At 37.9% G+C, this 15,456-nt stretch overlaps 1 protein-coding gene across 5 annotated transcripts in view; it reads left to right on the forward strand.

Annotated features, from left to right (window-relative positions):
• The window catches only part of LOC135198629 (DNA excision repair protein ERCC-8-like), a 201,661-nt gene that overhangs the window by 65,099 nt on the left and 121,106 nt on the right, over positions 1-15,456 (forward strand). The window lies entirely within an intron of this gene.

Here is a 15,456-nt window from a genome sequence, read left to right on the forward strand (position 1 = left end):
AGCGGGCAGGTTTTGTCGGCCCCCTCATCGTGAAGCAGGCAGTGAAAGATCCCCCCCTACAACCCCCTGGTAGTTTTGATGATTACCTTAATTTGGATAATGTTAGTCAGGATCAGGAAAAAGGTGTGACTTTACATTCCCTCCCTTTCTTCCAGGGGGTGCTAATGCTTCAGATTCGGCACAAGGTACTTTGTTTAACCCTTAAACGCCGAAGGGGTATATTAAAAATCGTCTTCCGTGTGCCGAGGCGGTCTCGGAGTGAGCGCGGAGCGAAAAAATATTTTTTTCAAAAATCACAGCGCGCTTAGTTTTCAAGATTAAGAGTTCATTTTTGGCTCCCCTTTTTGTCATTCCCTGAAGTTTATTATGCAACCATCAGAAATGAAAAAAATTATCATATCTTATATAAATAATGCTATATATGATAGCGCGAAAACAAAATTTCATATATAATTGTATTCAAATCGCGCTATGCACAAAACGGTTGAAGGTAAGGAGTTAATTTTTTTTCGTTGTAATGTACACTAAATTGCGATCATTTTGGTATATAACACATTGTAAAACAATAAAAGCAACACAGAGAAAATATTATCACAAAATAATGCATGAATTCGTAACTCGCGGACGTAAGCAAATATTTTTTTCAAAAATTCACCATAAATCTAAGTATTGTCCTAGAGACTTCCAATTTCTTTCATAATGAAGACAATTGATTGAATATTACTATACTGTAAGAGTATTAGCTTACAAATGCAGTTTTTGACCATATCTGACAAGGTAAAGTTGACCGAATGTCGAATTTTTTTATATATTTTTATTTATATGCAATTATTTCGGAAATTAGAAAAGCTACAACCTTCAAATATTTTTTATTTTATTCTACATGAAATTGCGCACATTTTCATATATAAAACTCTATGAGATGCCTAATATGAAACGGAGCAAATATTCCGAGAGTGCGACGTACGCATTTCGGAGATTTGTGGCGGAGAATCCGCTCGCGGAGGGAAGGAAAGTTTTTTTTTTTAATTCACCATAAATCTAAATATTGTGCTAGAGACTTCGAATTTGTTTCAAGATGAAGATAAATGACTGAATATTACTAGACTGTAAGAGTTTTAGCTTACAATTGCGTTTTTCGACCATTTCGGTAGAGCCAAAGTTGACCGAATGTGGTTTTTTTCTATTTATCGTGATTTATATGCAAATATTTCAAAAAAGAGAAAAGCTACAACCTTCAGTTAGTTTTTGTTGTATTCTACATGAAATTGCGCACATTTTCATATATAAAACTTTATGTAACGGCTAATTTAAAATGGTGCAAACATTACCACAATCGCACGTATGATTTTTTCGGAAGAGTTACCGCGCGGACGTAAAGAAAATGTTTTTTTTTCATAAATTCACCATAAATCGAAATATTGTGCTAGAGACTTCCAATTTGTTGCAAAATGAAGGTAAATGATTGAATATTACTAAAATATAAGATTTTTAGCTTAAAATTGCGTTTTTCGACCATTTCGGTAGAGTCAAAGTTGACGGAAGGTTAAAATTTTTGCACTTATCGTTATGTATATGAAAATATCTCAAAACTGATAAAAGCTACAATCATGAGTATTTTTTTGTTGTATTCTACATAAAAATGCGCACATTTTCATATATAATACTCCATGTAACGGCTAATTTAAAATGGTACAAAAATTATGTCAAAGTGACGAAATAATTTCCGAGATGTGTCACAGATACTTTTTAGTGCGGCAAGAAAGAAATTCGCGCTTGCGCGCCTGCGTAACGATTGTAAACAAAACAACACCTTGATCCGTGAACTCCCAGCATCCCCCAAGGTGCGTGATTCAAGAGTTTTCGGCTGGTAGGCCTATAAGTATTTTTCCGCGAATTTTTAAAAAAACTTTTGTATGTCGACGTAAAATACGTTCTGTCGGCACCTGAGAGACAAAAAATGTCGACGTAAAATACGTCCACTCGGCGTTTAAGGGTTAATGTAGAAATTCAGTTGACAGGCTTTAGTGGTAATCTGGCAGATGTTTCATCGTTGGATGGACTTCGCTCTGCCCCTCCTCCTCCTCCTTTGTCCGGAGTTTTAAGATACTATTACAGTCGACTTGGGTTGTCCTCTGGCTAGTAGTAATGATTATAGACGTATGCTGGAGTATTTGACGGATCTGCACCCGCAAGCGAGAGCTCCGGACAAGCCACATTCTTCAAATCAGTCTTTATTTAAGGCGTCCTATGCCACTAACTAGCTCCTGCTCCTTTCTCATGCATTTTGGTTTGGTTTGACCGGGTGAGACAGGCATTGCATGAGGCAGACAGTAGACTAGCTACTGTGGTAACTTCCAATAGACAGGACATTTCTTTTCTCTCTCCTCGCAAGGCAATCTATGCAGTCAGGGGTCAGGTTGCCTCTCAACAAATCGGTTGAGTCAATCCTGCGTAGGTCTCCTGCAGCGTCTAGGCTCATAGGGATCTCGCTAAGAGAAGCGGGAGTTTTAGAGGATGTTTTGCATAACCAGACTGAGGCCCTTTCACACCCACTCTGGATATTATCAAGCCTGATGGATTTTCTGAAGAATAACGGCTATGTTCCATCAGATCCAGGCTTTCAAACAGCTTAATAACTTCCATCTGAATGGATCTAGCACATCAGACAAATATTCTGGCTTCCTCTACGATCTTTGTAGGTAAGAAGAGAAGGAACTTTTATCTGAGCCACTTTCCCCTCTCATTATCTGGACATACGCAAGAGGGCCTTACTTAGAGCTCCCCTAGCCTTAGCAAATTCTCTGTTTAAGGAGGAAGACTAGCCAGTATGACAAGCTTCGTTGCTTCCAATTTGGCAGTTGAATGACAACACACCATGATTAGGGTAGCAGCCCAGGGCTCCCATTAACCTAGAGGAGCGCATAAGTTTTATCACAACAGGCCATGATTAGGGTAGCAGCCCAGGGCTCCCGTTCATCTAGAGGATGCGTAAGTCTTCCCCATTGAAGAGAACATCTTCTAAGTCTCCTCCTATAACACCTAAGTGGGTGCGCTTTGCAAACAGGGTGAGGTCAGGCTCTTCCTCTCCATTCATTAAGCCTTCTTTGTCCCGGGATTTTACCAAATAGGAGACATATCCCTCGTCTGCACAGGTGGGAGGCTGTCTAACCCCTTTCTGGCAAGTATAGAAGGAGTGGGAAACGGAGGATTGGGTGGTGGATGTTCTGAGGGCAGGTTATCGGATCCATTTTCACTCCCTTCCTCCTCTGTCATATTCTTCCGTCAACCTTCCAAGTTATTCCCAACTTCCATCAGGGAGAGAGCTCTAGCGAAGGAGGTTCAGGCCCTTTCGGAGAAGGGGGCACTAGAAACAGCCCCTCCCTCTCCAGGGTTTTACAGCAGGATCTTCGTTGCGTCGAAAGGTGGGTTGGGGGCCACAGGAGGCCGATTATCAGATCTTTCCGAGCCCTCCAAACAGTTGGGGTGGTAACTGCGAGGTTTCATATGGAGACTGTGCAGTCGGGGCTGTGGTCAATCAGAAGGGGGGATTGGACGGTATCAGTGGGCCCAAAGGATGTGTACCTCCAGATTCCAATTCATCTGGACTCTCGGAGGTCCCCAAGGTTCATGTCTTCCATCGGCACCTTCCAGTTCAAAGTTCTCCCCTTCGGGCTGACCACGTCGCTGCTAGTAATTGCAAGGGTCATGTCTCTGGTGTCTGCAATTATGCATTGTCGGGGTTACAGAATGCTAAGATACCTAGACAACTGGCTGATTATCGCTTCCTTCCTCGAGGAGATTTTAAGGGCGAGGGACTTTCTTCCTAGCTTATGTGAGACTTTAGGAATTCAACTGAACTTTGCACAGAAGTTGACTAGTTCCAACTCAATCTATGACATATTTAGGGATGTTGATTCTCTCTCTTCTTTTGAAAGCTTTCCCATCTCCGAAGAGAATACAGGCAGTGCTCCAACAGGTGGAGCTATTTATGTCCAACAGTGAGCAAACAGTGTCATCTTGGAAAAGTCTCTTAGGGAGAATGTCATCTCTATCCCTTCTGATACCAGTGTCTCGTGTTCGTTACAGAGATATCTCAGGAATCGCTGGGACTTCCTCAACGAGAACACAGTTATAGGCTGGAGCGATTCTTGCCTGTCGGATCTTCTGTGATGGTCAGAAGAAGGGCACCTGACACTTGGAAGATCCTTAGTCTCCCTCATTCCCGATGTCCATCTGTATACAAATGCCTCAAATCAAGGTTGGGTAGCAACCTTGGAGGAAATTCAGGCTTCAGGCCTTTGGAGGGATCGGGAACGAGAGGAGTCAATAAATCTTCGGGAACTCAGGGCAATAGAAGAAGCACTTAGGTGTTTCTCAAGCCTAGTACACAACAATGTAACAGCAATTTTATATCTGAAGAATTCGGGACGAACAAGATCAACAGAACTCAATTCAGTAGTAGCTCAAAGAATTCTGAGATGGTGCAAAGGCCAAAGAGTGTCTTTCCTACCACAGCCGACTCATTAAGTCACTCACACCAGGTACTGGGAGGAGAATGGACGTTGACTTAAGACGCAGTACGTCAGATACTCCGGAAGTGGCCAGCAACGGTAGATCTATTCACGACGAGACTAAACCATCGCCTTCCGATATATTTCTCACCAGTAGTGAATCCTATGTTGATAGGCATTGATGCAATGCTACAAAGTTGGGATCACATGCAGGTATATGCATTTCCACCTTTTGGCCTCATCCATCAGGTAATCAAGAAACTGAGGGAGAGCTTCAAGGTGTGTATGAGACTGATAGCTCATTGTTGCACACAACACCCATGGTTTCCGGAACTCCTGGAACTCATTACGGATGTTCCGATGTTCCTTCCCATTCTGAAAGATCTGCTCAAACAACCACATTTTCACCACTACCATCAGAACCCTCGCGTGTTAAACCTAGCTGCATGGCAACTGTCGAGTGAGCAGCAAGACAAGCCGGAATATCTAAAGAGGTGGCTAAACAGCTTTCTTTCAGCTTGAGGAAGTCAACGCGGAAGCTCTACCAAGTCAGATGGACATTGTACAGGGGTTGATGTCGAAAAGAGGGTCATTCTATGTCTAGACCGTCGATACCTAAGATAGCAATAGCAGGTTACCGCTCAGTGCTTAGCAATACTTTTAGGTTTCACCTCCCTGAGGTCTCGAGAGCAGGTGTATCCATGACTTAATACAATCCTTTAAGATTAAATGAGTGGTATTACCAAATCAGGCCCCTCTGTGGGATCTGTTGGTAGTGCTTCGTTTTCTGTGCTCCCCAAATTTCGAACCAATCAAAAGTCTGACATTAAGAAAACTAACTAAAAAGGTGCTCTTCCTTACAGCACTAGAGACAGCTAAAAGGGTGGGTGAGCTACAAGCAGTCTAATGGTTTATCTCGTATAAAGGAGATGATATTTACTTGTTCTTTCTACCGGAATTTGTGGCAAAAACAGAGTTGGAGGCAAACCCTCTCCTAAGGTCGTTCAGGGTCTTTGCCTTAAGAGAGTTCGTCGACAGAGATCCAGAGATGTTATGCCCGGTGCGAGCACTAAAAGTATTTTTGTCTAGGCTAGAGAAACTTCGTCCTCGCCTGCAGACACTAATCGTATCTCCTCGGAATCCTTCTCGTCCGCTTTTGAAAAATGTGATTAGCTTCCTCTTAAGGGGGGTAATCTCTCAGGCTTCTGCAGGTTCGCCTTCAGTAACGTCAAACCCAGTACTACCCTAAGCGCACAGTATTCAAGGTATGGCTACTTCATCTTCTTTTCTAAGGAATTATTCAGTGTCTTCCATTGTGGAGGTGGCTTCTGGAAGTCCATCTCAGTCTTTACTTCTTTTTCTTTAAGAGATGTTCAATTTGCTTCGTTGAAAGGCCATTCTATTAGCCCGTGTGTAGCGGCGAATTCTATTATATAGGTTAGGTTGGTGAAGGTGATATACGATAAGTTTTAAGGTCTTTATGATAGCAAGATAGGGAACTCCTTTGGGTCTCTAGATGCCTAGATAAAAGGGATACTAGAATAGGATAAACGTAGTCAGGTACGTTCTAGGTACTCATAGTCTCCCTATGAGAGTCCGAGGGGTTGCTCTCATAGGCTAGGCCATCGTGTCGACGCGAAGATTTCATTGTAACCTGGTCGTATAAGCCCTCGGCAAACCAGAAGGGTTACCAAGAGGGACAACAGCTCTGCACGCTGCTTCTTGCTCTTCTATACATGAGAGGTTATGAATAGCCACATATGAGCCTCATCATACTCCTTCACATCCCAGAGCTCTGGAAGATAAATCTGGGAAGGAGTAGACATAGTACTGACCCGACAGACGATCAAAGTACCCTCCAAGACATCTCTCCACCAAAAGGAATAACAGATAAAGTGAGTATAAAGCTAAATAATGGTATTAGATAAATTAATTTACTGAGTTACCATCTCTACGGTATTGAAGAGGCAGGCAATAGAATTGATCCCTCCTCCTCTAAGTGTTGTGAATCAGTCTAATTCGGGTGTTCAGGTGGTGTATTGCAATGTGAAGTTTTCATAATAAAACTAATATTGTAATACTCACCTGAACACCTGAATGACTCCCACCTTCCTTTCCCCACATCAATTTGAAACTATATAAGCAATTGAGGAAGGTAAGAGTAACGACACACACCTGCATCAGTGTTGCCAACCGTCAGTGATGGTAACTCAAAGGAAAGTTTTACCCGCAGCGTTAGTAGCACTGGCTGTTAAATTTGCCACTAGTGGGCAGGGTAATTGAGAGCTGTTCGGGCTAACTGGGATTAGGGCTAATTCAGGTGTTCAGGTGAGTATTACAATATTAGTGTTACGTATTATGAAAACTTCATTTCTCCTTATCCTATCTAGACCTGAGAGAGAGAGAGAGAGAGAGAGAGAGAGAGTACGCTCAGGCACAATGAACAGTGGGATGATTCACATTAAAAATTTACCTACGAAATCTCTTTGCAACATGAGATTCGACGATTTATACTTGCAATTCACAAAATATGGCACTTATGTTCGTTTTGTATTTACTCCCTAAATACCTATATTCTTCATGCAATAGCATATAAAAAAAGAAGCTAAGGTTGAATTTCTCTCTCTCTAGGCTATCGGCTTGCATGTGGCTCTAATATTTTCCTATCACTATTCTTAATGGCAGTAAGATTTTGTACATCCCTAACTAGAATACCTAGTTCTACACAAATAACTAGAAAATTTACCTGCTGTTGGAGAATTGGGAAACCTTGGTCTGTGCTTGTTCAAGAATATTAAAAGGTATTCAAATTCATTTTCTTTCGTGATACCAGTTTAATGATCGCTACGACGAGAAAATGAAAATTAATTTTCATGTGATTCTAGGACAAGGTCGCCATTTTGTTATGAACTGCTCGTTTTCTCCTTGTAAATGTATTCTAACACTTAAAAATGGCCTTGACTGAAGGGACAAGAGTTAATACAAACAAAAATCTATGGCAGAAGCCGATATTACTGAAAAAGGAGGAATTTAGATAAACTATGGGCTTTAGTTTTAAATGATCTATATTTACATGAAGTTACGGGTAGGTCCAGGAATAAATGAGAAACATGTGGCTGGGAAATGAACCAGACACGGAGATCAGAATTTGCGCAAAGTGGGTTATTTCAATGCAAGCCTTATTCCAAAGGGTTCCCAATTTCTCCCACAATCAGGCAAGGGACATGTGGGAAACATTACACACTACTTGCTCTTAGCCTTAAATATTACAGCTCACTCAAGCCTGCATGAAATGACGGAGCTTACACAGAAAGGACTATTACATTACTTGAATTAGCTAGGGGGATGTTTACTAGCATCACAACGGAATTGATTACAGCATTGAAAAAAAAATTGGGGAGTGAGAAGCTGAACAAAAAAGGGGGAAAAGTCTCCTTGGGAGAAGAAAATGAAATACAGACAAGAGGAAAAACGATTCACTGACTGTACTAAATTTACATCTCACAGTACCTGGAAATCCTGGATCTGGTAGTCTCATCTGCTGATATTTCTGTGCACTATGGAGGAATAAGAACACTTGTGGGATCCCCCAGAGGAGGCAGGGTAGCAAAAGGGGTGAAGTGGAGTGCAGGGCTTGAGAAAGTTCTGAGCTTTTCTCAGAGAGAGCAGCTGGAGCCCTGTCCTTATAAAATCTCGGCCGAGATAGACTCCTCCTTCCTCTGGACAACTGCTGAGATCAAATCCAGGGCAGCTAATGGGAGGAAAGAGGGTTAAGAGAGAATGGAGGCTTCCAGATCACAGAGGCAACTTGCATATAGGCAAGAATGAATGAATCTGGTTATAAAGAGGTCTTACTTTTCCTTGGTTTTGGCTTAAAATCCATGTAGCTTAGTGTAATGAGTCAGGAGTCAATCCATATTAATAATCATCATTAAAGGGAAGAGGAAACTCAGATGACAGGCTGTCTTTACTCTGATGTTTCATAGTTGTCCAATTAATTACATCATCAGGGCTGTTAAAATGAAAAATGAAATTCCTAGTAAAATTGTAAAAACAAAACTAAAAGGTAAATGTAAAAGCTAAAAATTATTCTTATAAAAGTTTACGATGTATACACATTAAAATTAAAGGAATTAAATTTTGATAAGGACATGCATTAATATGAAAGATAATTGAACATATAGTAAACAAAAATTGAAGTCAGCAATGAAGAGTTACAGAACAAGAGGTTAAAGACTGACCTAGAGGAGTGACAATGTTAAACTAAACGTAAGCATAAAAACATAAATAAACAACACAAGTCAAGACAAATAAAGAGGGGAGGAGGACGTATGAGTGTTTAATAATGAAACAAGTTGTTTAATAAAAAGTGATTACATAATAACAAGGTCTTGAGGGTTGGTGGTATGGCCTAAAATGCAGAGGTCTTTATTATCAATGTGTTTTACAGACTCCTTAACCCTAAACGCCAAATGGACGTATTAAACGTCGAGTCAAAATGTCTCCCGTATGCCGAATGGACTACCATACGTCGACTCAAAAAAGTTTTTAAAAAATTAGTGGAAAAATACTTATAGGCCTACCAGCCGAAAACTCTTGAATCACGCGCCTTGGGGGATGCTGGAAGTTCACGGATCAAGGTGTTGTTTTGTTTACAATCGTTACGCAGGCGCGCAAGCGCGAATTTCTTTCTTGCTGCACTAAAAAGTATCCGTGACACATCTCGGAAATTATTTCGTCACTTTGACATAATTTTTGTACCATTTTAAATTAGCCGTTGCATGGAGTATTATATATGAAACTGTGCGCATTTTTATGTAGAATGCAACAAAAAATTACTCATGATTGTAGCTTTTATCAGTTTGAGATATTTTCATATAAATAACGATAAGTGCCAAAATTTCAACCTTCGGTCAACTTTGACTCTACCGAAATGGTCGAAAAACGCAATTGTAAGCTAAAACGCTTATATTTTAGTAATATTCAACTATTTCCCTTAATTTTGCAACAAATTGGAAGTCTCTAGCACAATATTTCGATTTATGGTGAATTTATGAAAAAACTTTTTCCTTACGTCCGCGCGGTAACTCTTCCGAAAAAAATCATACATGCGATCGTGGTAATGTTTGCACCATTTTAAAATTAGCCGTTACATAAAGTTTTATATATGGAAATGTGCGCAATTTCATGCGCAATACAACTAAAAACAACCCATGGTTGTAGCTTTTATCAGTTTTGAAATATTTTCATATAAATAATGATAAGTGACAAATTTTCAACCTTTGGTCAACTTTGCCTCTACTGAAATGGTCGAAAAACGCAATTGTAAGCTAAAACTCTTATATTTTAGTAATATTCAATCATTTACCTTCATTTTGTAACAAATTGGAAGTCTCTAGCACAATATTTCGATTTATGGTGAATTTATGAAAAAAAAAACATTTTCCTTACGTCCGCGCGGTAACTCTTCCGAAAAAATCATACGTGCGATTGTGGTAATGTTTGCACCATTTTAAATTAGCCATTACATAAAGTTTTATATATGAAAATGTGCGCAATTTCATTTAGAATACAACGAAAAATAATTGAAGGTTGTAGCTTTTCTCATTTTCGAAATATTTGCATATAAATCACGATATATAAAAAAAAAAACCACATTCGGTCAACTTTGGCTCTACCGAAATGGTCGAAAAACGCAATTGTAAGCTAAAACACTAATATTTTAGTAATATTCAATCATTTACCTTCATTTTGCAACAAATTGGAAGTCTCTAGCACAATATTTCGATTTATGGTGAATTTATGAAAAAACTTTCCTTCCCTCCGCGCGCGGATTCTCCGCCATAAAACTCAGAAATGCGTACATCACATTCTCGGAAAATTTGCTCCGTTTCATATTAGGCATTTCATAGAGTTTTATATATGAAAATGTGCGCAATTTCATGTAGAATAAAAGGAAAAATATTTGAAGGTTGTAGCTTTTCTAATTTCCGAAATAATTGCATATAAAAAAAAATTATAAAAAAATTTTGACATTTGGTCAACTTTAACTCGTCCGAAATGGTCGAAAACTGCAATTGTAAGCTAAAACTCTTACAGTATTGTAATATTCCATCATTTAACTTCATCTTGAAACAAATTCGAAGTCTCTATAACAATATTTAGATTTATGGTGAATTTAAAAAAATATATTTTTTTACGTCCGCGTGTTACGAATTCATGCATCATTTTGTGATAATATTTTCTCTGTGTTGCTTTTATTGTTTTACAATGTGTTATATACCAAAATGATCGCGATTTAGTGTACATTACAACGAAAAAAAAGTAACTTGTTACCTTTAACCGTTTTGCGCACAGCGCGATTTGAATACAATTATATATGAAATTTCGTTTTTGCGCTATCATATATCGCATTATTTATATATGACAATGATAATTTTTTTCATTTCTGATGGTTGCGTACTAAACTTCAGCCAATGACAAAAAAAGGAGCCAAAAATGAACTCTTAATCTTCAAAACTAAGCGCGCTGTGATTTTTTGAAAAAAATATTTTTTCCGCTTCCGCGCTCACTCCAAAACGGCCCCGGCATTCGGGAGAGGTTTTGATTTTTACCGCTTCGGCGTTTAAGGGTTAAGATGTGTATCAATTCTCATCGTGGTGTAAGCTTCTGTACTGGTAGCAGAATTGCAAACGCAGAACACTCCAATATTAGAAACCACTCCATAATCTGAAAAACACATACATATCAATAAAAAAAGACTTTGGATGTAAATGCCTTTTTGAAAACCATCATAAACTTGGAATGTTGTAAGCTAGTACCCATCCACTCGGAAACTAGTTTCTTATGATGCTACTTAAAAAGTGTCGAAAAAACATCATAACATATATATATATATATATATATATATACATACATCGAGCTACAAATGTCCTTTAATTTCTAATTCACTCTACCTCGGAATTAATATATTTTCATATATGCTTAACCGAAGGGGAATTTTATTAGGCAATAATAGAATTGTCGGCGCCTAGGCGCAAACCCAGGACACCATACAAATCCAGGAACGTCAGTGAAGCTTTTACCCACTCCACCACCACAAGAGGCTATATAAGGTAATGCCGTCTCTCACCCTCAAATATCTTTCGCGCTCAGGTATTCGCTGATTTGGAGCTAGCATTACCCCACTTCGACCTCGGTAGTGTTGTAGTGCTTATGACAGCACGTAGCCATTAATATAAGTCATATCACATTACCGTGATTCATATACATACATCGAGCTACAAATGTCCTTTAATATCTAATTCATTCTACCTCGGAATTAATATATTTTCATATATGCTTAACAGAAAGGGAATTTTATTAGACGATAATAGAATCACGGTAATGTGATACGAGTTATATTAATGGCTACGTGCTGTCATAAGCACTACAACACTACCGAGGTCGAGGTGGGGTAATGCTGGCTCCAAATCAGTGAATACCTGAGGGCGAAAGGTATTTGAGGGTGAGAGACGGAAATTACCTTATATAGCCTCTTGTGGTGGTGGATTGGGTAAAAGCTTCACTGATGTTCCTAGATTTGTATGGTGTCCTGGGTTCGCGCCTGAGCGCTGTCAATTCTATTATTGCCTAATAAAATTCCTCTTTGATTAAGCACATATGAAAATATATTAATTCCGTGGTAGAGTGAATTAGATATTAAAGGACATTTGTAGCTCGATGTATATATATATATATATATATATATATATATATATATATATATATATATATATATATATATATATATATATATATATACGTGTGCGGACAGAATGTCGAAAGACAGTGTCGAAGGACAGAGTGTCGAAGGACAAAGTGTCGAATGGACAAAGTGTCGAACTTACAAACTGTCGAACTTACAAACTGTCGAACTGACAAACTGTCGAACTGCCAGTGTCAAATGATAAAGCCAAAGAGAGAGAGAGAGATAAAAGTATCCAATTGACTAGGGACTGAAATTAGTTGTAATCAAATTAACCTTTAACTATACTTTACATATTGATTCTAGAGAGAAAGAGACAGAATAAAGCATCCAATTGTCAAATTAGTAATCAAAATTACATTCGATGTCATACAAACAAATGTAAAGTATTCAAAATTTTATTTATAAGGAAATATATGAAAATAAAATGTATTGATGTATTAAAAAAAAATTTTATCAAAGAATTACAATCATTCATCAATATTAGCCTAAAAGCATTAAAATTTTTATTTATGTGAAAATATAAAAGTATGAAAATACAAATGCATTGATGTTTAAAAAAACTTATAAGTAAAGAATTACAATTATTCATCAATATCAGCTTAAAAACATTAAGAATTTTATTTATGAAAAAATATAAAATATGAAAATACAAATATATTAATGTATTAAAAAAAACTTTCATCAATATTTGTTTAAAGATTGTGAGCGATGGCTCTGAGATATTCAAATCCAAGATTGACGTCGTATGTATCAAAAATACTTTTTAGTCTTAAGGATAGCATATTTTTTAATTTTTTTTCTTACATCTCTGCCTTGTCGAATTTGCTCTAGAATCATTTCAGTACTGGCCTGCTCCATACGTAGTTTTCGTAAAAGCTTGTCCTCTGTAGGGTGGCAAATCTTCACTCTTCTATGAAATGCATTATGCCAACCTTCAACGGAGTTATTGGTCCTAGGCAAATCGTTTGCCACTCTTTCGTGAACTGACCATAAGTCAATTTCATACAATGGCTTTCTTCTTCCCCTCTGAACGATTCCCAGCCATGTAGCTTCAAAATATTGTAAAAATTCTCCTAATATTTCATCGGTTTCTTCATCAAAAGACTCCATTAACTTATTGAACAGAGCACAAACATCACAGGGAGGAACAAATGCGAGGGCCTGTATTTGCTTTATAATAAAAGCATTATTGCGCTCGTTATACCATGTCTGCAACCCAAGAGCTTGGATTTTCCTCCACAGACACTGCCCGAAGTGAAAGAAGCATCCATAAATTGTGGCTTCCGGGAAAATTATCCTCATTTGGTTGATGGCCGAGCGTTCAAAATCAGCAGTAATGGAAGCAGGATTTAATTGCTTTTCATGCAAAAACTCAAAAATAATGGAATAAGTAGTCTCATCTTTGTTATCGGTAATGCAGTACACTAACGGTAGTCATATTTTAATCAATAAGACCATGAATGGTATATAGTTGTTTTCCATTAGGAGCCGACTTGAAGGTTCCATCACAGAACCATCTTCTATTGGACCTCAAAGTGTTGACATTCTGGGTTGTTGAATATATTTTTACACTATTTTCATCAAATAATAAGAATGGCTCCCCCCTCGTTGTTACAGTCAATTTTCACCGCTAAAAGTTGAACTGCGAACTCTCCTTATTGTCCGAACTAGAGATTCCTTTCTTGGAAGCTTTCCAACTATAGAAACTTGAACATCGTTTGTGCACTGATTTATTATAGACGATGGAATTTCTTCAGAATGTTGAGCATTAATTTTAATTTTATCTATAACTTTTATAGCATCAATAATCGCACTGTCTTGCTGATGTGAATGCTCTGTAGCTTTGCAAATTGTTTCACCGTGCGTTATTGCTCTGCCGTTACAATAATGTCTTTTTTCACATTTCCAATAAATTCGTTCATTAATCATTTTATCGATCACGTATGCATAGCCTTCGTGTAGCAGTTTCTTTCCACCCATTTGAGTTTTGATTATTTCCATTATGGAGGGTTTGGTAGAATGGAAATTTGAATTGAAACGTTTGAATCTCGAAGGAAGTTAACTGGTGAGTGAAGCTCTAACAGAATGCATACTGTATATATGTAAAGGATATATCAGTGTAAACATTGTTATATGGCTAAAGGTTGATAACAAGTAATTTCAGTCGTTAGACAATTTGGTACTTCATTCTCTCTTTCTCTCTAGAATTGATAACAACTAATTTCAGTCATTAGACAATTTGGCACTTTATTCTCTCACTCTCTATCTTCGACTTTGTCATTTCGACACATTGTCTGTTCGACACTTTGTCCTTCGACACTCTGACCTAATACCATATATATATATATCTATATATATATTATATATATATATATATATATAATATATATATATATATATATATATATTATACACACATACTATATATAAAGGTTCCAGATGAGATATTGTATCGGCAATCAGCAGGGTCCATCAAACACATAAAAAAAGTCCATGGTTTATTACAAAAACGTTTCGCACATAACTCAGTGCATCTTCAGTCTGTAAAATTAAAACATACTCATTAAGAATATTATAAATAACATTAAAAAGTAAATAAAAACATCAAAAAATTGAAAAAACTTAAGAGTTAACTTTTAATTAAAAAACCATCACAAGAATGTGTCAAAAGTAAAAGAGAGACCCGGTGCCTAACAACCTGTTACAGTGGAGAAGGAAGAACGAATGACCAAGATTGCAGACCTACCCAAGACTTCAGTTATGCTAGATATAGAGGAGAAGCAGATACGTTGGAGTTTAAAGACGGAACCAGCTGTTTAGTGTATAAAGACTCAAGGGTGGTGAGGAAGTTACTGTGGCTTGTACCACCAATAATAGAAAAATGTTTCTTATCAACTTGAATCCTGCATATGGACGTATGGTTCCTAATATTAGAGAATTCAGGTTTGCTAATTCTCTGTCCCTTTCTGAAACTATATCCCAGGTGACTGCAATATCTCATCTGCAACAACCTTCGGCAAGAACCAACAAAAATACCGGGACATCCCGGGCACTTATATTTGTAAATAATGTTGGATCTCATGAAGGTCGGCAGTTTGTCTTTGTGGTTGAAAAATGTGCAAGTCTTAAGAGGATTGATAGGGATAAGATGCATATTAAGGCAGCCAAACTCTAGTTCAATAATGCGTTTCA

This window comes from Macrobrachium nipponense, chromosome 22 (assembly GCF_015104395.2).
Source record: "Macrobrachium nipponense isolate FS-2020 chromosome 22, ASM1510439v2, whole genome shotgun sequence".
NCBI classification, from domain to species: domain Eukaryota; kingdom Metazoa; phylum Arthropoda; class Malacostraca; order Decapoda; family Palaemonidae; genus Macrobrachium; species Macrobrachium nipponense.